This window comes from Oryzias latipes, chromosome 8 (genome assembly GCF_053564925.1).
Source record: "Oryzias latipes strain Hd-rR chromosome 8, Olatipes_Hd-rR_3.1".
Lineage (NCBI taxonomy): Eukaryota > Metazoa > Chordata > Actinopteri > Beloniformes > Adrianichthyidae > Oryzias > Oryzias latipes.
The window spans coordinates 20,872,171-20,899,198 of NC_136244.1; the positions used below are offsets into that span (position 1 = coordinate 20,872,171).

A 27,028-nucleotide genomic window follows, 5' to 3' on the forward strand; every position below is an offset into this window, starting at 1 on the left:
AGGAATTTAGTCCTTTTAATGGAAAGTTGGATCAAAGTTGTACAAAAAGTTCTGGGCTGTCGCCATGATAAAAACAACGTCCAGTAAAATGCACACAACAGATATACATACAGGGGTGTTCTCCGTGAGGGCTTTAGGTTAATCTCTGGTAGAGCAGAAGAAGGCCCTCATAGGCCCTAATATCTAGAATGGTAATCTTTACAACATCTATGGTCTGGTCAGTGCCAGTCTCCCCTGCTCTTGCTAGCAATATGATTTATAGCTTTGTTTTTCAGTGGAAAAGCACTGAAGTATGTACTGGTTGCATAAAGTGGTAACTCGTGTTAATAAAAGTAAAACGTATGAAAAGCCTAATGCATTCACACCAGATACAATTTGCGCATCAGGAGCATCAAGTTTCAATGCTTATAAATGTGACCAGAGCACGTGTCGGGTGTGGTGCGTCAGTCCGGCAGCAGCGCTATTTGAGCGTCGATTTCGGCATCAGACACGGCATGTGATGTCTTCAGTGTCTCGATCACTTTAGATTAATTATCCAATGTGGGCTGATCGATGCAAGGGTTCTCATCCTAAACTTCCATTTTCTTAACCTGCTGGGCCTGCGAGGTTGTCGGAGACTGTCCCGGTTACTGTTGGCGAAGGCTAGATACGTCCTGGACAGGTCGCCAGCCTGTCGCAGAGCCCATGGAGCTGGAGCGATCACGCCTGCTACGCCGAAAACTGCGAAGAGACAGAATTATGAAAGTCATAAGGTTTCCTGCTCTTGGTCACACTAGCATTCATGATTCAGATCATCTCATCTGTGCTTTTTCCTGCTCAAACACTGATGAGTGCAGAAGGTGGCCTTATTGTGCCCCTAGATGCACATTTTTTACAGGTTATCCACTATTATCAAGAAGATAAACATTATGCCAGTTTTCTGTGAGTAAAAAAGAAACAATTTACTGGACTAGAGAGGAAAATAATGATTTAATACTAATTGATGTTTTTGACAATTGCATAAACACCAAACAGGAGGTAAAGGGAAAGCTGCTGTGAGTGCTTTAAAATTGAATGTATGTTTAAATCGTTTTTGATGATAGCTAATGTGTATTTTTGAACATGGAAAAATAATGAGAGGCATTTTCTCTAATCCAACAGAAAATGACAAAAAATTGAAGCCACTAGAGTTCATGAACTGTTCTTTGTGTTTAATAACCTCTATATATTTTAAAGAGAACCTTACAAAAGCTCGAAAAAGTAACATTTCTTGTCTCTGAGCGGGTAAAATAAAGCTCTTTTTATTCACTTGAGAACTATCTGCTCTACTTTTTTAATAATTCATAAATAAATCAAGTCAGCAAACCAGAGGTGACCCTTGGTCTTTATTCGTGTCACCTTTTTTTTAGTCTTTCAACTCTTTCATCTTTTTGAGCACTTTCTCATCTGGTGTGTCACCTACTCCCCCCGGGTCTCCAGAGATTGTCAAGTTGGTGTCGGTTTTGACTCTTGCGGTCTCATTACTGCCAGCTCATCAGCAAGAAAGTTTTTACACTTTAACACTAGTTACTGGTAAAATTCCATTTTTGATGAATACTGCACAGAATACTTACAAAATGTGTTTTTTTTTGTTGTTGTTTTTTTCCACATTTTTGAAAGCAATGGTTTTAATCAACTGTTGGTTTAATTTGTTTTTGTATATATAGACATTGTTAATTTCTATCTAAAATAATTTATAGAGTGCAAAGGAAATATGAACTGACTGCCATGTTTCTTTCTGTGCTCAAGCTTTCCAAACACATATTTTAAAGAGAAGAGTCTATAAATATATTCCTAATTCCAAAACCTATGATTCATATTTAATCAAAATGAGCAGTTCTCTTCTGTTCAATGAATATTATATCTCATATTCTCTACACACTTACACGATCATTTCGTCTTCTTTCTTCATCTCGACTCCCTGTGATGTGCTGTTGTTATGAGGGCTCCCTCCTGAGTTCTCTGTCTTCCCTCAGAGGCGTCCTGCGTGGGCGCTGAGTGCAGCCTGCTGCTGCTGCTGTTGTTAGCACGAGTGGGGGTCCTGGAGCACAGCAGCAGCAGAAGAAGGAGGGTCTCTGGTCTTTTTAGCTTTCCAGTAGATGAAACTGTAGACTCCATGCATGCAATGGGGGTAAATAACCGGACAGTCTGCCAAGATCCCATTTTAATCAAATGCCCCTCACATTTTAACACACTTTTTTTTTCTCCTGTTTGTGAGTATGAGATCGAATTGCAATAAGAGGATGCAAAAACCAGAGGCTTTTTCTACCTCTTCGTGTTTATTTTTGATTTTTTTTTTTACAAAATTTTAATAATTATTAATCTGCTTGCAACAATTTGTTATGTCATTTTCACTTCTTTAATAGTATAATTGTAATAATTTGCAATAGCTCAATTTGTTAAAATGTTTCAGTTGAAATATTTGTTTCTACAAACTGAATTTTGTTTTTTATTTTTTGTAATGAAGCCCAGCATTTTTCCACAGTGTATCCCGTCTATCTGCTGGATTTTTAAAAGTAGGATTTAGTAGAGTCTGCAGAAAAGAAAAACATTATACCAGAACTGCTTTATATGGAAGTGTATTGTCTTTGATAAACAAAAAAAAGTTTTTCATTATCATTTTTTGTGCAATTTTTTTCTGATTCCAACTTAATTAAAAAAAGTGTGTTTTACTTTCTTAGTCTGTGATTTCTTTTTTTGTGCGAACTCTGCTTAAAATCTTTCTGAGACAAAGAAAACAGGCTAATCTCACCTGTGCATGAGAACTATAGGAAGTCCTACACTCAAATTGAAAAGCCACAATAAGTCATAGACATGACCTGTGTACGTTTTGTGCTCCTATCGCCAGTCTGTTTTGTTCTCCCTTCTTACTTTTATCCTCAAACATTAAATTTGCATGAAAAACGTGGAACATTAGAACAAAAAAAAGAAACGGCTTTTTTTAAAAATTGAATGAAAGACATGACCATAGCTTTAAGATAAACAACGCCTTGAAATAAAATACTACTAAAAGCACAAATTATCACAACTATTTAAACTATGTTTCAGCTTGGGCAATTAATTGGGTTTAACCAAGCTTCAATAGCTTGTTAGTTTAAGTCCCATAGCCCCGCGCCGCTTGCTGACCTTTTCCTAATGACAAAATCCACCTCTGTGTCTAATCAGGACAGAGAAATGAACCCAGAAAACATGGAAACTTCTGACAGAGAGGAAGTGGCTGGGGATCTCAACGGGGACCCTCTTGGCGAGAGGCGACAGTGCTAACTCGCTACACCGCTGTGCTGCTCTGTCATGGAACATCTCACAACTAATTAGATTAATTAACAGCAAGTCAAAAATACAACTGGTTATAAAAATGAGCAACAGAGGCGGAGTAATTCAGGGGGAAACGACAGGGAAGGAGCTCGTTAATCTGGGAAAAGTCTGTGTGGTCAAAAGGATTTGGGGATTTAATCTTCTTTACTGCATAACATCATAAAACAATTCAGGAAAAAGAGAAAAAACGAAAGATAAAAGAGACAATAAATCTAGTTACTGTTAAGAAAAGAAGAGGAAAACTTTCTAACCTGATTTAATACTTGATTCCTTCAAAAAAAGAGTTTTGAGGGACTATTTGACTTCATGTCAAATTATTCATGATATAGGCGATATTCACTACCTAATAAGTATATGTATAGGCATCATTGGATGATGTGCTAAATTTACTGTCATCCAGATGTAGCAGCCTGCCATTTTTGACCAATCAGCTGTCCAATCTGGTAGATCGGACTGTCATTAAGAAGACCTTAAAAATCACAGGAGTCAGCGGTTTCAGATATAAATGGTTAGACGCTGCAGCAGAATCCAATGCAAGAGCATGGCTTAATCAACATAAAGACAAGTTAACTTTTCTATATATATGTACTTCTATTTTTTTTTGGCAAAATAGAGACTTTGCAAAAATTGTTGGTGGGTGAACCTTTTTTTTATGTTTTAAAGTTTTGCATTTGATGAAACAATCTTTTTTTAAAGATCTACTCTAATCATCTTTCTAGCAATTTGAAAAGCATTCCCAGCGGTCATTTTAACTCGGATTATGTTGTTCTTTGCCAAAAAAGTAAAAAATTGAAGGTGGGACTTTTGGCGTGGAGTAAGTTCTCTAAACATCCATACTTTACAGCCCTTTACAACAGCAGCATAACATTAGCGGCACAACAAGAACGGCGAGCAATATTGGAGCTGTCCAGCAGGACAGTTTTGGGTCAGATTCCAGCAAAGCAATGATTTACATGAATCTATTTTTCTAAAAGTGGATGCATCGGAATGGAGCGGAGCAGAGCAGAGAGCTTGTAGTTTCTACGTTGCAAAAAAGATCTTTTTCAAAACTGCAATTTTTTGTCTGCTCCCAATTCACAATGATCTGAATATAGAAATGATCAGAATTGCCATCTTAGGCTTAATTTTGTTTATATTTGTGCTCCATCATCAAAAAAATGCCACAAGAACATGTTAAAAATGCCAAAACACAATTTCCATTGGAGCAGGTCTGTAAAAAACACAGGAGTCAGATGTTTAAGATAAAAATGTGCTTCATAAGAACAAGTGAGCTGGTTAAAATGAAGATATGCAAACTTATTTTAAAACATTCTAACAACACATTTCTTTTAGAATATTTTGAATAGAACAGAAGGAAGATATTGGTTTGGTGGAAACTTTCTTAGTTTTGCAAATGCTATAAAAAGTCGTTTTCCATTAAATATACAATATGAATGATAAATGGAGTACTGGTACTTGGAAAAAACGAAATCTACATTAGATATTAAGATGTTCTTGAAGGAGCTGGATTTTCTGCTCCCCAAGTTCATCTGTTACAAAGGATAAAAAATGTGTATGTAACATCCACCTACATCTTAATCCAGAACTTAGTCAATGACACATTTCCATTCATGTAGGTTCCTGAATAGGCCTTTGCCCACATTCATGGAATCCATTAACCGGTCTGACTTTAATTTTCCCCTCAGCTTTCCACTGAATGGAAAAACATGGCAGGAGCTGTTTGGGTACACTGCCTATCTTCATTTGAAAAAGCATCAGAGCATCAATAGAGAAAGTCGTGTGTGTGCGGCGCCTGTTTCTGTGTGTGTCAATGGCGAAAGGCTAGTGTCTGACGAGGTTTGGGAGGTGCACCTCAGTGCCTCTGTGGCGTTTGCTTCACTTCACAATCTGTTTTGAAGAGTCTCACGGCAAATGCCTGCATGTTCACGGATGTGTTTCTTTCAATGCATCCAGTGTCCAGGGCTTGACAGGCACACTGCAACAATCTGCCGCTTTAATATGCTCACTGAGCTGGGACATTATGTTTGACTGAGGCTGTTCTTATCTACCCTTTGGTGCTACCCTTCTCCCATTCTAATTTATTTCACACTGAAAGGCATTTTTGTTATTAATTTATTCAAATGAAAACTGTCACAGTATATGAAATAAACTCAAAGAAAATGGTTAAGGTTCCACTTTAGGGCATAATTGCTCATTTTAACCAATAACCCTGAAACTATGTGCCAAAAAAAAAAAAGAAGAAAGACCACTTTTGATTTCAGGTGGATATTTTCTTTTCACATCAGTAGTTTGAAAACCTTTCTTGTCATATTAGTGCTAATTTGAAGTAACAAGTGGTGGATTTTAAATGATCAGTAATTAGAAATTCATTTTACATGTTTGAAAACTTGCAGGGTAAATCCATTTTTCCTTTTTCACAAAGGTAAAAGCATAAAAAGGTCTTACATTACTCTGGTGTGCGGCCACATTTGTCACTCGAGTGTTTAATGAGCTCCAGGGTTGCATCTTCAAAGTGAGCAGCAGCAGGAAGTGGCGAGTTATCTTCCTTTTGTCATAGTTCTTCCAATGGAGCATTTTTCAGTTGCAGAGATTTAAGAAGCAATCTAATGTAAGCAATTTGTCCGGCCAACATGCGGTTTCTGACACTAAAAGAAAAGATTTGGAGCCTCATTTGAAGCAAAACGGATCTCATTCACTGACCACTTGGCTAAACAGGGAGCATACTGTTTCCCATAGGAACTAAGTCATTAGTTTTGTTTAAAAAAGGAACATGTGGGGTGCCAGATAGTTGAAGCTGGGGCTGTGCTTGCAGAGAGAATTTGAATGCCTTTGAAAAAAAACCCACTAAAAGACCATCACGCCACGTGAAGGTACATTTGAGCTTTTTAAATGTGTACCTGCTGTCATTTGGATCTGTGAAGATCTGAGCTTTTATGAACCAAAAACATAAAAGGACAACAACAAAGGGGACTTTTTGACAGGTTATGGCAACACCTGTGACATAAAAGGACATAAGGAATACAAATATATATTTAAATGTTCGGGCAGGATAGTGAGATATTTATGCTCTTTATAGAGTCATTTTGACACAAACCTCCCACTTATTTTACATTTGAAACTACCAGAGTTCCATTTCTTTTTTTTTTGTGAAAAGTTGTATGTGTTGAAAATTGAGGTCAATAGTGAGGATTTTTAAAACTTATGTTTAAGATTTTTACCTTCAGGAAACAAAAATTAGCTGTTTCTGGGAATTCGTGAAAAATAATTTACAATTTAGTTTGAGATTTCTATAATTTTTAAGAATTTATTTTAGGTTATGTAGCTTACCTTTGAAACTTTTAGCTCTTTTTGGGATAGCTTCACAATCAGTATTTCCCTTTTTTATGATTTTACTTGAAATAGCTGAGTATCATTTTCAATAAAATAACTTTGAAACCTTTTTTTTCTTCAATCTCTTGTGTCTGAATGGCCTGCAGGGTTCACAAAATCAAGAAAATTGTTCCAATTAAACTTCACGAGCTGGCGTATTTTTATATGGTTGCAAATTTCCCATTGCTGATGTGCCATTTGCTATTTCCAGGTGAGCAGGACCTACTGCAAGGTTTGTGCAAAGCCTCAACCTAAAGCAAAGGAATAATAATAATTTTCAATGGTTTAAAAGGCATAAATGATATAGATCAGATGAGCCTTATATAGCCTCTTTAGATGCATCAACTTGGCATACAGAATTTATGTTGTGTGGATTTAGAGGGACTGAGTCATGTGTGGGAAGAACAGGTAAGGAGAGGTGGAACCTGTTGCTATGGTGTTCATTTTTGAAAGCACTCTTTATGTTTTCAAGATATCCGACTTGCGTGGGCAAAGTCTGTGCAGTTGTCATCCGCACGACCTCCCAGCTCAAGTCACATTTATCTGTGTTGCCTTTGATCCCGAACAAGAGATCATCACTGCAAGTCGCAACAAAGCCGCAAAAATAAGGAATGTCAGAACTGCTAGGGATGTGGTGATAGATCAGAGTAAATGTTAGTTAACAGATCGAAGTTAACAAAAATGTCCAGGTTAAAACAGGTTCTTAGTCGTTATAGCTCAAGAAATGAAGATAATCTTGTGACTTTTTAGCCTAGTCATATATTTATGCAGAGAACCCACTAAACTCAATGTGATGCTTTCTAGTAGTAGAAAGTTTTCTATCTCAGCCCTGTGACACCTTCACCTGCAAAGTGAACAAGACACCCCCCATTCTTTGGCTTTGGTAAGTAAAAGCAGTTTTACAAAAGATGCAAACAAACAGTTCACCACCCTTTTGTCTTCAGACAGGCAACCCACTGGGTGAAACAAACAACCTGAAACACAACATCTGAAAACTACGAGTGTTAGGATTTATTCAGTCAAGATCTTGACATCTCTTTGCATATATAGAAACTGGGATCAGAATTAATCCAAGATGTCAGAACTCTGTGGCTTCTCACTTTATGTAAAGTGTTGTCTTTTACCATAAAATACATACATTTTTAATGAAAACCGTAAAATGGTCAAACCTTTTAAGCTTCCGATAAAATCATTTAGTATTTTTCTTCTGTGTGATTTTTTTTATGTGTTTGAAGAATACCTCAGAGAACATTCATTCATTATAAATTATATCACGAAACATGGTTAAAACATTACAGTTAGCGTGACTGAATGGAGAAAAAAGGAAGAAACCCTATTACTTGGAAATACACATTTATATTTAATAAAAAGTGAAATGAGTTGGGTACGTGTACATTTGTTGGAGGTTTTTTTCTTGCTGCTTGACTGTTTTATCCTCGGAGTGAGCAATGTCTGGATTAAACTCACTTTCTCCTGTCTGCAAACTCCTTCCACCATCCAGAGTCAACGCTGTACTCAAACACCCTTATATTAAATGTCACACATCAACCTGATATTTTCTACTAAGCCTTTTTACATTATAGGACTTCTCTCAGTGACAAAGTTGCAATTCATCACATCAGCGCCTAAGATAAGGTTTTGATTCACAAACTGAAACTCACTTTGATGAAGCTGATGTTCTTAACATGTTCTTCTGGCTTATTTTTTTTAATGGAGAAGATACATTAAGAAAATTAACCTTGAAATTGTGTGTTTCTTTATTCAAATTGTGGCAAATCAGGACCAGATAATAAAATGCTGTTTAAAAAGAGCTTATTTGTGAAAATCTGCAGACGTAACTTCGAAAAGATCTTTAAAATCTGTTTCCAGAAGGATGGCTGTTAATCAGCAGAAGAAGGAATACCAACCTTGGTCATTCGACAGATTATGGACCCTTTTTTATTTTACTTCACAGCATTACCTTTTTAAAAAAGAAAAAAAAAGAAAAGCTTAATCAATGATTGAAAATGGTTAAATTGATTGGTTTCTAATGATATTACTTTACTTGCTCCAAAAATAGAAAAACTGTTTCATGATTTTTCCAAATGTAACATAATTTTGCACATATTTTAACTTTTGATACCAGATCAAATTTTGCTATGAAGATTTTTCAAACTCTATTTTACTGATCTAGTATTTTATTAATCATATACATGACTTTATAAGTAACATAATCTGCATACATTTTGGATAAATTATCTGCATTTGCCATGTTGATTTCTAAAAGTAGTTTTTTACATAATAATTTAAGGAATTCATCTTTGTCATGTGCTTTATTGATATTTCAGGATTCTTAATTCTGTCTGATAAAAGCTTGGAACCGGATAATGATAAATCATGTAATAAAATGGTTACAGTAGAACAGGGGTGGGATTATGTAAATTTGCTTCCTTCCACTCCCTTTCAAGCAATATTTATTAATATGTCTAATTATCCAAAGTTTGATTCGTCATTGTATGAATGTATAATTGATGGATGTATTGTTTTTGTGTATTATTCTTATTTGATTGCTTGAAATAAACCATTTCAAATTCAAATTCAAAAGTCAAATAAAAAGAAAATGTGCGGAGCTTCCTGCTCCATTCTGATGTATCCACTTGTAGACGACTAGATCTGTCTATGTTTCTGTCTTCCTTGTACGAGCTAGCTCCAAACTGTACAGCTGGATAACTGCAATATTGTGGCACCTGTAAAGTTAGGTTGGGGATGTGATGGGCTGTAAACTAGCAGGAGAGCATGTAAACAGAGAGCTCTCAATAATGGGAAGGGAAGGGGGGTAGGGCTGCTTCACACCAATGGTCCTACACAACTCAGGTGAATTTCCAATGAACTACTGCTGCTTTAGAAAAGCTATGTCCTGAAAAAGTGACAGATTTTTTTATTTGGCCTGAAAATGGTAAAATAATATATGAAAGACCATTAGGAACACTTTTACAATACATTAAAAGATGATTGCAGTGTGTCTTTAAGCAAATTCTTTCCAAAGTTCTAAATTTGTTTTTTGTTGTTGAGTATACAAAAGATTTTTAAAAATTCATAGCTATTGCGAAACCATACTGCAAGGGTTAAACCTGGTTTTAATACAGTTCTGGGACTTAGGCTAAATTCCAGAAGCACAGTAAAACAAATACTGGTAAGACATAAAGTTGTCAAGATGCAGTTTCATCAGTGAAGCCAGCAAAAATACAGGTATTGCTGTTGAGTTAACTCCCCGCGTGCGGCCTCTGTTAATTAGCTGCATGCATTTAGATCCAACTTTAAGCTGCAAAAAGGCGGCTAAATGGGTGCTTCGTGCATACCAGTGCTCTTCTGAGAATGTTGCTTTATACTAAATGATTTTGCTGTGTTCATGACAAGTGAATTGTGTTTACCCTGTGTGGGCAGATGCACAGCATTTCATCATTACATAATAGCAGCGTTGCCTTGATTTCATCTCAGAGCATGTATAAAAGACGACGTTATTTATCTTCACAAGAGGTGAGAAGGACGTGTGGAAACAGTCTTTTGTGCATCTGCTGCTATATTGTTGACTGCAGTATTTGTAACAAAGGATGGCAGAGAAATGACATGTTGATATAGACTGCAATTTTTTTCTTGCTGTCTCTTTCACAATAAAATGACCTTTACTTTGGTAGAAAAACAAAAAAACAAAACAAGTAGCCTTTTGTTATTTCTGTGTATATTACCAATGTAGGGTTTCGTAAAAATGTTTTAATTCCTTTTATTGTATGTCCTTATTTTCCTTATAACAGTTAATTAATTTTACATACAAATAGCACTTATTTAGTGTTCGAATCTGACATAAAGCTGCATTGAAAAGACATGGGGAGAGGCAGGCAGTAGCTCTGCCGCAACCGTGAACATGTGAGCTCCTATTTGTTCTTCGGTGGTTGCTAATAAAGTTCAAAAGGAGCTGATTATAACTATTTTCGTTTTGACTGACCAGAGAAAATATAGGTTCTTACCCAATTCTATTTAAATTGCACTCAAATGTGTTCACATATTTAATTGTCAATCAAGATTTAAGGAAAAAAAAAGATTAAGATGGAGCTAAAGGACAAAATTTGCTTGAAAAACAAAATTTGAAATGCTTCTAAAACCAAAGTAGATTTGTGTCCAAAAGAAGAAGTGCATGGCCATTTTAAAAGTAGTCAGTGCCTCACCAGTCACAAACCCTGCTGCATTTCACTGATATCAATCCAGGAAAAATTAAGTCATTCCTAAAACTGAGTCTGGACTGAATTGAGGTATAATCTGTTCAATTCAATTCAATTCAATTTAATTTAATTCAATTCATTCATTTTTTTTTCTATTCCGTTTTTTTTCCCTTTCGGGGTCACGGGGTTGCCGGGGCCTATCCCGGCCACTTGTGGGTGAAGGCAGGGGACATCCTGGACAGTTCGCCAGTCTGTCGCAGGGTAGAATGTCCTCAATCACACACCCATTCACTCTCACACTCACACCTAGGGACAATTTAAATTAACCAATTAACCTATGAAGCATGTTTTTGGACGGTGGGAGGAAGCCGGAGACCCCGGAGAGAACCCACACATGCACGGGGAGAACATGCAAACTCCACACAGAAAGGCCCCCCACTGATGTTCTGGTTCAGTTCCCCCAGCCGGGACTTGAACCGGGGGCCTTCTTGCTGTGAGGCAAAAGCGCTAACCACTGCGCCACCGTGCAGTTATTTAATTTAATTTAATTTAATTTAATTTAATTTAATTTAATTTAATTTAATTTAATTTAATTTAATTTAATTTAATTTAATTTAATTTAATTTAATTTAATTTATATAGCCCAATGTCAAAACACAGTCGTCTCAATGGTTTTATACAGGCCACTATACAAAAACTTAAAATCAGTCATAAAATACAATAGCTGATTGCGAAACTAAACTAAACAGACTAAGCTAAACTGGGCACCCCTGCACTTTGACCCTTCTTCTCTGTAGAGAAAATCTGTTGGATTATTGGAATGTGAAATGAAAACTATATCTGCATCAAATAATGTATTTTGTTAAATTATGGTACAGTAACCTAAAACATCACTTTTCTTGTGAAAACATCAGTGGTGGGGTTCAGGTTTTACAGTATATCATCCATAAGCAACTATTTATCTGTTGTCAATAAAGTTCTCTCTGGGATGGAAAGAAAACATGACCTCTGCTCAAGCGCTATAGCTGTGGTAAAACCTAACTTCACAACAGCAGACATCAAAAGCATTGCAGAATAAGATGTGATGACTAAACCATTAACTGCGAATCACATTTTTGACCTACCCGTGCAACTTAAAAAAAAAAGAAAAGAACTTCTCAGACAAATGTCGAAATTCTCCTCCGCCTAAAGGGAAAACTTATAGTGACCCGTGCTCTTTTAAATTTCTGGCCTGAGCTGATAGACACAGCCTGGACATAAATATTCAGTCTGTGGCTCCATCTGTTCCACCACATTAAAAAAAGCCATGCTCATTTCACAAAACAAAAGCTTCAATTCCTCACCTGCTGTAGAAGAACAATGGTGTCTGACGTTGAGCCTTCATAACCAATGACATTTTTAAAAGTGATGGTTCAAACTCTGGGAAAAAAAAAGTTTGGATTAAAAAAAAAGGTGGTGCAGAATGTTAATATTAGTAACAATGAGAATAACCACCAAGAAACTAGATTATGTAAATTGAAATTAACCAAATACATTTAGAAGGATTTTATTTGATTGTTCTCCTGTTTGCTGTCAGTGCTGTGAATGGATGGTGCATAAAACAAACATTGATGAACTTACTTCACATAAAGCCTGAGCTTTGTTCCAATATTTTGTCTCTAATGCAAAGGTTTTTTATGTGTGTATTCATTACTGGATATTTCCAACGCAAAACTGTGTGGTTAGTAAAGCGGCTTAGTTCTTCTAACTGCCATGGAATAAAACCATCAGCAGAAAAACAGCTCATAAGTGTTTTTAATTAAATTCTGTTGCTCGGAAATGTCTGAGGCAGCTCCAAATCTCAAAGCGGCGTGTTATTGAGTGAAAGGATGCAGCCTATTTCTTTCAGGTCAGAATTGACTTCACTGCAAAAGCTCCTACATGAATCAAAGACCTGGAAAAAAGAATTACTTGGACGTGTTTCTAAACTGCATTTCTCTCAAATGTGGTGGGATGTAATATGAGATGTTCTTTTATCTGAATTGCTTTATGAATGCTTGATCCATCTTGTATCTAGTCTACCCTTCAGTATAAATTCCACTCCTTTTGAGAAGTGAAAGGTTATAACGGATGGCTGTGAGTGCATAAAACTTAGTGGTGGAGGTGGTGGTGGTGGGGACAACATCTAAGATTTCCAGCTGGTAAAATATTTAGTTTGGAAATTCCTTCATTTAAATGTAAATTAAATATTTACTTTTTTTACCCCTTCATTTAGGATTTCGTTAAATTTTAACACGAGGAATCTATGAAAGATTCAGCAAAATATTATTTTTTTGTTGAAAACCTTACATTTAAAGATTTAGTTAGGGAAAAAAATAAAGTCATAAGAAAAAAGGTAAAGTGTTATTATTAAAATGAATAGATAAAAGCATTTTTTTTTTAAAAAAGACAATATTTTTGAAACTATCCTAGTTATTTAAAATTCTGTACATGTTTAAACACGTTTGCCAGTTATCTAAAAACTGTCTTTTTTTTTTTTGATAAAACTGGGATTGTTCTGCAAATACCAAAAAGATGGCTGAGTTACATGGATTTGCAGACTGGTTATAATTAAAAATGCAAGCACAACAACTTTAATCTACTCTTATTTTAAAGAGTTCAGCAAGGATTTAACAAAAGTAGAAAATGGAAATAAACCTGGGTTTGCATTTAAGATCCCTTGATTTAAACAAAATAATACATTTCAAGTTCAATTAGTCATGGTGTCAATATTTTCGCAACAATGATCTTGTTTTATTTTTTATTTTATTTTATTGATTTGTTTTATTTAATGAATTATTGTATTTATGTATGTATTTATTAATTTATACTGTATTGTACTTTTTTTATATAGACTTGTGCTTTCTCTGCTGTAGCTTTTTTATCATTTTGTCTAAGATCTGTCTTATATAGTAGTTTACTAAATAAATAACTATTTTCTTCAGATTTTGTACATGTTTGCAAATACAAAAATTAATAAACAACTTAAGGATGAATACAGTACACAGAATGTCTCCTTAGCCTCATAAAACTACCATATTTAGGTTTACAAACCTGCCAAAGTCACAGATATCATATAAAGTCATCCAGCTGAAAGTTGTCTTGTCTCTAACTTAACCCAGGCAGGGATTTTCTTTACTGTGTGCAGGGGAAGCCTAAAGTAACCTCTTAATAATCTCGAAATTGCATGCAGTCTATTGGAAAAGCAAAAAGTATTTTTTTTTCTTTTAAAATCTCCTGTAGGGGATAAAAAACAATAACACAGCCTTCACTGTTATCTTGCCTGTTTGGGTTGAATTTGTGGTAAAGTTTGGTGCTTCATAAGTGGAATATTACTGTATACGATTACACAGATTGATGAAGGCATTTCCTGAAACTTTAATATCTGTGACCCGGAAACCTGCATGCACTTTCAGTCTGGCGAATAGAGGGGTAGAAACAATGCTTCGAAGGGCTTTGAATTTGGGCCGCTGAGCAATGTTGGGTTTTGGCGTTGAAAAATGTTTCTTTATGGCATGAAAGATTTCATGTAATCCATGGAAACCAGTGAAGATTACAAATCATTGAAAAAAAAAAAGTTCAGCGCACTGTCTAGTCTAGTGGGTCTAGATGACCTCACTCCCAATGTCAAAGTGCCTAGGATAGCACAAGGCTTAAAAGAGCATTCACCTTGGAGAACTCTTAAGCATAGTGTAGCCTTGGAATCATTTGGTGCAAGAAGACTGTTGGAAAACAAAAAAATCTGCCAAGTCGAAGACAATACATGTGTACCAATTGATAGTGATTTAAAATGTCCTGGGGACAGCCGAGTGAAAGCTTGGGTTATGAAAAGCTGAAAGGCCTTAGACCAGATGGGAGCAGAGTTGATCAAAGAGGCCAGAGTGGAGGGGAGGGAGAGGGACGTGATGAAGTGAAGTGTGTAATGAAGGATGAGGTTGGTGAATTTGATAAGTCCAAGAAGGATTTAAAGAAAACCTAAATACCGTGCCCTATTTTTCATGTTAAAGTGGAAAGTATGACTCAGCTAAATATGTGGATGAGATATTTCCTACAGTGGCCAAGTTGCGCCATCGCACCAAAAAATAAGTAACTGCAAACAGAAAAAAAAAACCTCTGCAAGTAAAAAGAAATGATGTTGCAAATAAAAGAAATGCTACAAATAAAAAGAAATACTCCTGATGCTACAAAATAAAACAAACCAGCTACAAGTAAAAAAGCCAGCTTACAGTCATCCAAACAACTATTGTTATACACGCCTTAGGGGCAAAAACAATCTCAGATAATCCACTTCTGTTTTGGCTTTTTTATTTGCAACTTCACTTCTTTTTTTATTCACAGTGGTGTTTTTTTTATTTACAGTTTCTTTTTTTTTGTTTGCACGGTTCTTTTTTTTCTGCAATGTCGGATCTCGGCCACCATATAGTTAAATATGATGAGGACAATCAAAAAATCCAAAAACAATGGTTGAGTCTGAATTCTTTCACTTCTTAGTGCTCTATATAAGGCGTTCACCATTTTAAAGCACTGTCCGAATCTACAATTCCAAAATCTAGTGCTCTGTGAAAACATAGTGTGCAGCGATGCCCACTAGAACGGAGTATGTAGATCACAATCCTTTGCATTTGAGAAATCTTTCATTGAATAAAAATGTGTATACTCCAACACGCCCCCACCGTCGTTCACCCAAATCCCGTCCAGCTCCCACTCCTCCCGGTCCATCACCCAAACTACCCTCAACTCAACCTCTCCTGCGCGCCTCTAGACGTACTATTCCCCGGAGCTAGGATGAAACGGGCCCCCAGTGTCCTAGGAAAGGTTATGTCAAACTGGGGCCCTGTGATGAACAGCTTCCTTCTGGTGCTATACCTGTAGTTGCACCACGTAGAATGCAAAAAAGGGCAGTTAGACTGTCCAATCAAAGAAATCTAGTTCACATCCCTTGCAAGAAGGTTTTGACCAGTCCCAAGGAAACTAATCTCAAACTTGCTGCACTCAATGTCAGATCTTTATGCAACAAATCATTTTTAATCAATAATCTCATCTCTTCTTTTAATCTTGATTTTATGTTTTTAACTGAAACATGGCTTGACAAAAACACAGGAAACATAGTTCTAGTCGAATCAACTCCCCCCAACTACAAACATGAATCGGAAATACGAGAAAATAAAAAGGGTGGAGGCGTTTCTGCACTGTTTAGAGATAATATTGCAACCCGCAGACTATCATTTGGTGTGTTTTCATCATTTGAGTATGTGTCCTTTAAGATTGAGTTAAAACAAACTCCTCCCTTACTCTGCATAGTTATGTACAAACCTCCTCAGCACAGCCAAAGTTTTATTTATGATTTCACTGAAATGCTCTCAGTTGTGTGCACAGACTTTGATGGTCTAGTCATTACAGGTGATTTTAATGTTCATGTTGATAATGTCAATGACAGAAATGCAAAAGAGCTCAATGCTGTCCTTGAAACCTTTAGTCTAATTCAGCATGTGAGTTGCCCCACCCACAGCAGAGGGCACACTCTGGACCTGCTCATCACAAGGGGGGTTACTATTTACAATGTCAGTGTGGTTGATGTCGCCCTCTCTGATCATTTCTGTGTATTCTTTGACCTGTCTGTTGCTCCCAAACCACCGCCTGGCCCTGCAGTTGTCCAAAGGAGACAAATAAATGAGAGCACTAGGGCACAGTTTGTAGAAATGATAAACCCTGAAAACGTCTCTGGTGCCAATGTTGATGAAATGATGAATTCTGTTACTTCTAGCATCTTGAATGTTCTGGATGCCATTGCCCCTATGAAAGTTCAATTGAGAAAACATAGACAGAAAGCTCCCTGGAGGAATGATGATCTAGTCAGGGCACAGAAACAACAGTGCCGCAGAGCCGAGCGAAAGTGGCGCAAGTCAAAACTCCAGGTTCATTATGGAATATATAAGGCGGAGTTGTACGCTTATAACCAGATCTTATGCAGAACAAGGGAAAGGTACTTCTCTGAAATAATTGGAAGTTGCAGCAGCAACTCTCGTATCCTGTTCACAACAGTTAACAGATTAACTAACCCTCCAACCCAGCTACCAATAGAATTGGTTTGTACACCTAAATGTAATGAGTTAGCAGTATTTTTCAATGACAAGGTTCAGGGCATTAAAAAAGCCATCAACTCCACAACACATATAACTATCGAACGGCCACCTACTCACTCTAGGCTGACTCACTTTATACCTGTCACTGACCAAACTGTCCAAGAGACCATCACCCGTCTGAGCTCATCTACATGCTGCCTTGATGTGTTACCCACTAGATTTCTAAAGTCTGTCTTGAACAGTGTGTTGCCATCAATTACTCAAATAGTTAACATGTCTCTTCAATCTGGAATATTTCCAGAGGCCTTAAAAACTGCAGTCATTAAACCCCTCCTGAAAAAGAGCGGTCTTGATCCCACTGTACTAAATAATTACAGACCTATCTCTAATCTGCCATTTTTAGGAAAAGTCCTTGAAAAAGTTGTCTACCAATAGCTCACTGACTTTCTCTTATTAAACAATTCGTTTGATGTTTTCCAGTCAGGTTTTAGACCCCATCATAGCACAGAAACTGCTCTTATCAAGGTAACCAATGACATCCGCCTGAACACTGATGATGGAAAAGTCTCTGTCTTAATCCTGCTAGACCTGAGCGCTGCCTTTGATACTGTTGATCATGGGATCCTTTTGCACAGACTCCAAGACTGTGCAAAAGGATCTGGATCTGCCCTAAGTTGGCTCAAGTCTTATCTAGAAGACAGGAAATATTTTGTTGAAATTGGGAGTTGTGTCTCAGACTACATGGGCTTGAATTGTGGTGTGCCCCAGGGATCGATCCTGGGACCCCTTCTGTTCAACCTCTACATGCTGCCACTAGGGCAGTTAATACGCAGTAATAACATATCTTATCACAACTATGCAGATGATACTCAGATCTATGTGTCACTGACAACAGGTGAATATGGGCCGGTGGATTCTCTCAACCACTGCCTCCAACAGATCAGCGCGTGGATGCAGAACAACTTTCTCCAGCTAAACTCAGACAAGACCGAAGTTATTGTTTTTGGCCCACAGAAACAAAGAGAAATTGTCAGCAGCTACCTTCATTCTCTGTCTCTTAAACCCTCAAATCAAGTCAGAAATCTAGGGGTAATCATGGACTCTGACCTGAACTTTAACAGCCATATCAAGTCAGTAACATCAGCGGCATTTTACCACCTGAAAAACATTGCCAAAATCAAAAACATAATCTCAAAGCGAGACCTGGAGATACTTATGCATGCATTTTTCTCCAGTAGGTTAGACTACTGTAACGGCCTGCTCACCGGCCTGTCCAAACGAGCTGTAAAACAGCTTCAGTACATCCAGAATGCTGCTGCTCGAGTCCTGACCAAAACCAGGAAGTATGATCACATTAGTCCTGTGCTCAGGTCTTTGCACTGGCTCCCTGTACCTCAAAGAATAGACTTCAAAGCAGCTCTGCTTGTGTACAAGTCTCTCCATGGCCACGCACCAAAGTACATCTCTGACATTTTAGTGCCATATGAACCATCTCGTACTCTGAGGACCTCAGGGACCGGCCTCCTGTTGATTCCCAGAGTCAGAACTAAACAAGGGGAATCAGCGTTTCAATATTCTGCAGCTAAAATCTGGAACAGCCTCCCCGAAGGCGTAAGACAGGCCTCTTCTGTGTTCATGTTCAAATCTAGACTTAAAACATTTCTGTTTAGCCGTGTATGTGACTGAAAGGTCCTATCTGCACCTTTCCTTCCTTCCTTTCTTTTTAAATCTTTTTTTTTTTTTCTCCTTTTCTTTTAAAGTAAATTTTATGTTGATTATTTCTATGATGTATTGTGATTTTAATGCATTTTTCTGTTTTGTGAAGCACCTTGAATTACTTTGTGTACAAATTGTGCTATACAAATAAACTTGCCTTGCCTTGCCTTACATTTTTCATCATTAGAACACAGTGGATTCAAAAAAAGTCTTCGTAAAATGTTTATTTTTATTTGTTTTTTAATTCAGGAGATCAGTGACATCATATTTGGCTTTTAAAAAATAAAAAAGCACTGAGAATGATGTCCCAGTTTCAATGGTTAGGCAATACAGTCATAGCCAAATGGTTACGTATTGATGTGTTTAAAATTAGGAGGCTAAAAGAAAAAAGTGAGCATGGTTTTGTAATATTTAACACAGTTTCAAGTTTTTTTAAGTTGTAATTACCTGAGATGCATATTTTCTTTTGGAATGAATAAAAGATGTCCTTCGGTTGTGAATCACAGTATCAGCACCCAATCTATCAACTGATCTGTTGTCAAGTAAGTATTTTTAACTTAATATCCGTGGATGGGCCCTTTCTTCAGCAAATTTAATAGAAGGGCTTTATCACCAGAAAGGAACAATGAAAGTTTGCTTCCATTATTTGTCACAACGAAGGCTTTGCCGTTCGCTACACACAAAACCCAACACATCACAGGTAGTGCATCAGCAGGCAGGAATCTCATCATTCCGCCTGCAGGGTTTTCTGCGCTTTAAAACACAGCATTAAGAATTTAACTGCCAGAGACCGAAATCATTAACGTCACTTAACAGCACTAATGAATCTAACAGTTGAACAGACATACATAATTTAGCAGCTGTGTGTTAATTTTAATAACATTTCGACATCTTTCCTTATCAGGGACACGATACACATGGAACAATCAATAGACAGGAGATTTGAAATAAAAGTGTTAAAAGAATACAGGCGCAATTCAGACTCATCATAGTGTAACTAAATACATGTGTCTCTTAGTTACATACATGCTGTTCTGCTCACAGGATGTTTGATCATGCTACTTTCGGCCTGAAAATCCCTGCAGGAGTGATGAGCCTATTTGTGGAAATAAAATGTACTTGGTACATATCAGTGGAAAAATAATTAACACCATAAATAATAAAACACAAATTACAAAAAGAATGAACATTCTGCAACAGAAACACAAAAACTATTTATCTTATTAACCTGCATATTATTCAAAAATAATTTTAATTTGAAATAATCCTTACTCTTACCAACTCATTGTTCAAAATTTTAACAACAAAAACAAATTGAGGTCACTTATTTTATTCCCATTTTTAATATATATATATATATATATATATATATATATATATATATATATATATATATATATATATATATATATATATATATATATATATATATATATATATATATATTGTTTCTATTTAAGTTTCTTTGTTGTTTTCATGAGTATCTGGAGTTCCTTCATTTTTCTGTGTTTTGATTTTTTTTCCTCCCAGTTTATGTTTTTCTCTGCTCTCTTATATATTTTGTTCCTTATAACAGCAGTTGATTTTTGTTTAGCCAACATATTTGGGTCCATGGTGGTTAATCTTTGTACAACAAACTTCTGGTGTGAGGACTCAAAATGCAGGAAACCAAACTTGTGACTAAAACAACTTGAACATTTAAATAATAGACTTAGACATCACAAAACCATAAACTAAAGGAGCAGCAAATAAGGTGACCTGAAAACCAGACACTTAAATTCACTGATGTTAATTGCTTAAATGAAGACAGCTGTGGACAATTACTAAAAGAATCCAGGTTAGACAATGACAGGGACAAAATAATTTTGAAAACGGAAGATTCCAAGATTTAATAAAATATAACAAACCAAACCAAAGGGCAAAATCTTAACAGTTTGCATGTCACACCATCCTGTTTGTCATAATTCATTGTCCTTCTGCCACATGTTTTTCTGACTCGATCACAAGTTTCAGTTTAATTTTAAGTTTTTGCAGAATTTTGCTTTCAGTTCCTTTCAGTCCTTTAAGAATTTTACAAAACAATAGAAAAACACTACAATTAATTATTGTGATGCTCTGTGATGACTATTGTTATTTTTTAACAGATTTTTTAAACCCCAATTAAAATTTTAAATGGTACATTAATGACATTTGACAAAATATAAATGGAGACAAACATGTATTTACAAACTATAAACCTCCTTTCAAAAGTTTTTTACATTCTTTAAAATGCTTTTAATGGTAAAATGTTGACATTTTAGGGAAAGGAAAGATTGGTATGAGATGAGTAGCTTTACGTTAGGTAAATAGCTCATCTTGCGGTGTAAGAAAATAATTTGTTAAGCTAGACACATTTACATTGTGTACCAGGGAATTTGTTTGTGGTGTCCCGCAAGGATTAATTCTGTGTCTGTTACTCTTTAACATTTACATAAATGATATACTCAGTGTATCAAAAACCTTCCAAAGGATATTATTAGCTTATTATGCAAATATATTTTACTCTACTGAAAAGTTAAAGAACTTATTATTGTCTCAAATAAAGACCTAAATAGTCAAAAATAACGAATGGGTTGCAACAATATTTCTTTATATTCAAACGAAAAAAATATGTTTTCTTTGTCAGTTATAATGTCAACAAAGAGTTGTAAATAAAAAATAAATAATACAGCAATTGAGAGATAGCAGACAATACATTTTATGGACTTATTATTGGACTTTTATTGACCATAAATTAAGCTAAAGTCACACTCAGAAAACATAAAAACTAAAGGATCAAATTAGGCTTTAATTATAAATACATCAAAGTAGTTCAATTTATTTGTAGATATTCAACATAATGCAAATTAATTTGACCACATTTGACTTATTGTGTAGAAAATTTGGGGTAATTCAAACAGTCCTCATTAATTTTCATAATTCAGAAACATGCTGTCAGAATCAGACAAGGTTTTATGATCACACAAACACTGTATTAGTTATGAACCAACCGCTGAGAGACATTGATCAATGCATGAGAAACGCACAGAAGGGCACTGGTAGAGATCCTAGAGGAGCCAAACACCACCTCACTGTTGACAGAACAGTTGCTCAAGACTGCAGATTGCGACAAACCAACCCGTGCACAACCTGGATTGATTCCAAGACTCAATGCCAACCACATGGATCAATGAATGCTTGGAGCTGTACAACCTTAACAGGATTCTGAGAGCCTTCAAACTCAGTGAGGTTTTGGTGAACCACCTGAAGCCAATGGTAACCCCTTTGCACAACTGTCCATCAAATGTGGCACATACCGAGGAGATACTACTGTTGTTCTGAATGTCTGAACCCCTCAGCCAAATAATCACCAAGACTGGATATCGACACAGGAATAGGGCCACTATCAATTATCTCCTCTGTATGGATGACATTAAGGTTTTGGCTAAGAGCTAATGTCAGTACTGTAGTGAGGATCTACAGTACTGACATTGGCATGTCATTTAGACTTGAGAAATGCAGTCAAGTGGTGACAAAGAGAGACGAGGTAGTTCACACAGAAGAGGTTTCACTCCCAGAAGGAATGATAGCAGACATTGAGGACAGTTACAAAACCTGGTATACCACAACCTGGAACAAGCAACAAAAAAGCTGCAACAGCCAAATACCACCAACAACGAAGCTGTCCTGGGAAGGCACATCAATGGTGAGAACAAAACCCAGACAATAAGCAGGTATGCACTTCCAGTGATTAGATACCCCATAGGAATAATAGAAGGACCAAGGGAAGAGATACAGACCCTAGATGAAAGCTCCTCACCTTACATGGAGGGTTCCATCCCAATTCCAGCAACCTTAGACTGTACACTAGCCACAGAGAAGGAGGCCGAAGACTAGCAAGCGAGGGATTCACGATCCAGGATGAGACATCCCAGATCAATAAACAGATTAAGCACATGGTCCCAACTAATAATGTGGTCAGTGAAGGCTACAGGCAGTGGAGAGCAGAGCAATTGGTGCTGTAGGAAAGATAATCACTACAATATGAAACCAAGGAAGCCTTCCATTTGCTGGTTGGCCCAAGTGAAATTGAAAGAACTGTTGTTGCGTTAAACACCTCTTCTACAGAACCTAAGAGATAGTAGTTCTTTTTACTTTCAAAAATGTACAGTCTGTTTTCTGGAGGTGCAGTCACACAGTTTATGTGTGTTAAGGCTTATATGCCTCTAAATCCCCTGATGGAATGTAAAATTCTTGGTAAGCATTTTCCAACAAACGACCTTGTTCCTACCCAAGAGAGCTTCCAAACACAAGAGCCAAAAAGGAAATGTGATATGTATTCCTCAGGAAATAGTTTCTGCTACATGTGTGTGAGAATTTGTTCGAGCTTGTAAGATGCTGTTATTTTACAATGTAGATAAATAAATAAAAACTATCATTCTAAATGGCACTGAAAGTCACATTTTCAATTTTGTAAACTTTTGAACCAAAACTCACAAGTGGTACAATGTTTGTTTTCGCCAACATTTACCCTCTGCTCTTGTTTTCAGCTTTGAAAGGTCAAACACAAACACTCCAAAGACCAACATTTTTCTGCTCACTGAGCATCTGATAAGACATCACAATGAGCTGTGACAATCCCATTCTGACATATTAAACATGTGGAGAAATGTGCTTATCGCTGTGTTGCACAGGGTGAATGCTAATTGAGTAGAGTTTATCATAAAGACGACTTTGAATGACAACAACGCTGTTTGAAAGATACAATTATAATTTTAAATGTCTTTTCATTCAGCACACTTCTCAACTTTGTGACATCCTCCCAGAAGAAAGATGTCTTTTTGACTTTTAAATCACAAATTCTTACAGTGAAGAGGTCTCGAGGTCTCATTTTTCTTTAGCCTCTGCGTTGATCACTTGCTTCCACATTACTGTACTATTAGCAAAGGAGCCAATCCTCCCACACGAGTGAAGCATTGATGCATGTGATGACATTAAACTTTTGGGTTTCATTTTAGATATACATCTTCTCTCTGAGTGGAAGGAAAATGCCATCTGTGCAAAAAAAAAACTTTGATGATTTATTGATTTAAAAAACTGTCTTGAGTTTGTGAAAAGAGCAGTCATATGTCATATTTTTTAACTCCATCTGCCACGTTGATGTGCCAGTTTTCTTATTTTTATATATACTTACTGGTTGTTGTTTTTTCCTGCAAACACATTATGCTGAATTTTCAAACTTCTGCCAAGACTACATCTGTCGGCTGTTCTGAATGGTTCTGAAAAGCGCTTGTCAAACCCCAATCTACTTTTTCAACTTGTGCACATGAAGAGAAAAAAAAAAAAAACACTGCCAGCAGCAAATTTACTAATAATGTAAATTCACCACCTAATTAGAGGAACACCAGCTGTTTCTCATCAGAATAATGAATCTCTTTTTCTTTTATGAGGAAATTATCTTACTTTGATTTTAAAAGCAAAGTTTTATTTATTTATTTTCCTCCCCCGTTTTAGTCGTCAAACCACCAGAGACTTCTTCATCACGCTCACTCCTTAATGGCTCACTGCACCATTTGATTGTATGCAGATGAGGGAGCCTGATGACGTCGACCTGTGTGCACACGCATGATTGCAGGGTCTCAGATCTGCCACTGAAGTGCAACTTATTAATGATTTCTGGGACTCCAACTCTTATATATACACTCAGTAATATAAAAGGTTAATAGGTACCTCTGCTGTGGAAAAGGGTGGCTGGATCCCTGGTCTGAATGAGGACCTGCCTGGGTTATAAATGAAAGAGCCTTCTGGCTCTGTGCTTTAAACTGAACAATATCCATATTGAATGGCAGGCTCAGTGAAATTGCAGGAGGTTCCTTCTAATCAGAAAGCGAAGATATCCAGGTTTTAAAATTATTTCTCTGTTTGATGTCTTGGCTGAACTTTCAAAAGGTGTCTCATTACTCTCTTAGTTTCCTTGATGCTGAGGACATTCACAAGACTATCACAAAATGTGGGAAGTTGATAGCATCTCTGTGGGGCCTGGATTTCTGCACTGCAAAAACAGATACCTTAAAAATGAGTCACGTTTTTTATTTGAAAAATGTTATTCAAATAAGCAAAAATAATAATAATAATAATGCAAATAAAATAATCATATAAATGAATTAAGAAAAAATGTCTTATCAAGATTTCTTATTTAAAAAAAACTTGCCAAAAAGACATATTTTGTTAGATTTTTTTGCTATTTAAAATTGGCCATAAATAGATTATTTTTTTTGGAAGACAGAACATAAGACAATTTTTCTTAAAACAGAATTAATGTTTTACTTACTTAAGATTTAACTTTTGAACTGAGATCACAATATTAGAGAAAAACACAAAACTACATTTTCAGTAGTACAGTGTTGTTTTATTTCCATTCTTAAAAAAAAATGCTAAAGCCCACTCTTATACAGCCATATCTGTAATCTAATTTGGTTCACACAACAGATTTCCCAGTTTTTTTTTCCTCTTTTCTCATAAAGGGCTTTCATCACATGTTTGTGCACATTGTTCATAGTAGCAACTGCATTTGTTTCAATAATAACACGAGTGGACACAACATGACAACATTAGGTTCAGTGTTTTGCTCAAGGATACTTCAGCACCTGGACTCTCTGGGGATCAGCAGTCATCTGACTGGAGGGCAACGTCCTACCATGTCGGATATCTTAAAAATGTTATTGAGAACATTTTTCTCCTTCATCACCATCCTTACTGCATCTTAAGATCCTTCTTCTGTGCTCTCAGGCATCCGTCTAAGGTATTTTTAATGAGAAAAAAAATAAACTCCATCCATTTTTTTCATGAAGTTTCTTTGGAGAAAGCACCTATAGGAAAAGTCCTGGGAAAAAAAAAAAAAAAATCCCCAAATTTTTAAATCAGAGTTGTTGAAAACCCTCACCGGCAGTTGTTCTCCAGCATGGAACGAATAAATAAAATGTATTTATTTAAACTAATATCAGGTATAATGGTTTCAGTTCTGGTTTTGCCCTGAATTTTTTTTTTTCCTAAATAATGTTATGGCTTTCTGTGGAACAATTTGAGTTGAGATTCTGAAGACGTTTCAGCATCTTTTTTGGATCATAACATCATAGAGAACACAAAAGACTTACTTCAACATATATGGTTATCTTTGAGTACACAAGGAGTCTGTTCTTAAAATATCCAACCATAATACATCCCACTGGAACTTACTTGCACTTTCGGATGACGAGCCAACTCCACACCATTGTCATAATATCAATCACAGTTTAAAAGCCATGTTTAATACCAATCTCACTCAACTGCAAGACCCAAACCACAAAATCTTTGGTGGTAAACTGAGATTTACTGTTGTGGGAAGATAGGAATAAAAGCAGTATTTTACTGATTCCTTTCTTCTCATCAATCCTGTGTAAGTGATTTCCTTGAGTCTGTTACAAAGATCATTCCATTATGTGGTACCTTCATTGCTCTTTGAATCTTGAATGTTCAACTCTGTCACTCACATGATTCATGGCAGAAATGACGCGCACAAATGTTGAGTACAAAACCCCGAAGTATGTTCATTCAGTTAATGAAAAGTCACAACTGAAGCACGTAACCTTGAGGAGGCCAGTGTAATGTCTCCTTGCCGGCTTGTTTAAATTTCATTGGAATGGACTGTGTGACTCATAAATCACATTACTGGATACTGAATTGAAGGTGACTCTAAAGTTGGTACATATCACACTGATTTGTGTTTTTTTTGGTGAGAAAGAAGTGCCAAATGGTTTGTACTGAATGTTGCCCAAAGCATTGATATGTAATCATGATTGATTTGTCTCTCATTTGATGGAAATCAACTTTCTACTCAGATACTTGCAGTCATGCCCACTCAACATGTTGATTTGAGCATAAAAGCTTTACTTTGTCCATCCCCATTGACATTGCACCAGTCGAAGAGATACTGAAATCTTCAAACACTGCAATGTCCTATTTGTTACCAAAATAGTTGATTAAATCTAATCAACTATTTTGGTAACAGTTAGTGTCTTTCAGTATTTATCACATGACAGGCTTAATTCGTGGTGACAGTCAAGTGCGTGACAGTGATTTACTTGCCTGCGGAAAGACCATCAAATATTGTTTATGCTCTTTACTGAATGTTTATGTTTTGAATATTTTTTTTCTGTTTGGCAAATGTCAGTTTAATGCAATATTTGAATACTTGTGCTACTAAACAATTGGAAACTGCCCCCCAGTAGTTGATGTTGGCTCAGTGTCTGCCTGAAA

At 36.3% G+C, this 27,028-nt stretch overlaps 1 long non-coding RNA gene across 2 annotated transcripts; it reads right to left on the reverse strand.

The window, feature by feature from the left end:
• On the reverse strand, positions 1 to 24,267 carry LOC110015467 (uncharacterized). Of its 2 annotated transcripts, none has more exons than XR_002873602.2 (4): positions 23,928 to 24,267; positions 12,242 to 12,317; positions 1,905 to 2,123; positions 1 to 720 (listed from the first exon to the last, which is right to left on the reverse strand). It is a non-coding gene; the product is annotated as an uncharacterized LOC110015467 (long non-coding RNA). The 2 variants fall into 2 exon arrangements; XR_013657588.1 differs by lacking the exon at positions 23,928 to 24,267 and adding an exon at positions 12,519 to 13,021.
• Positions 24,268 to 27,028: the final 2,761 nt, after the last annotated feature.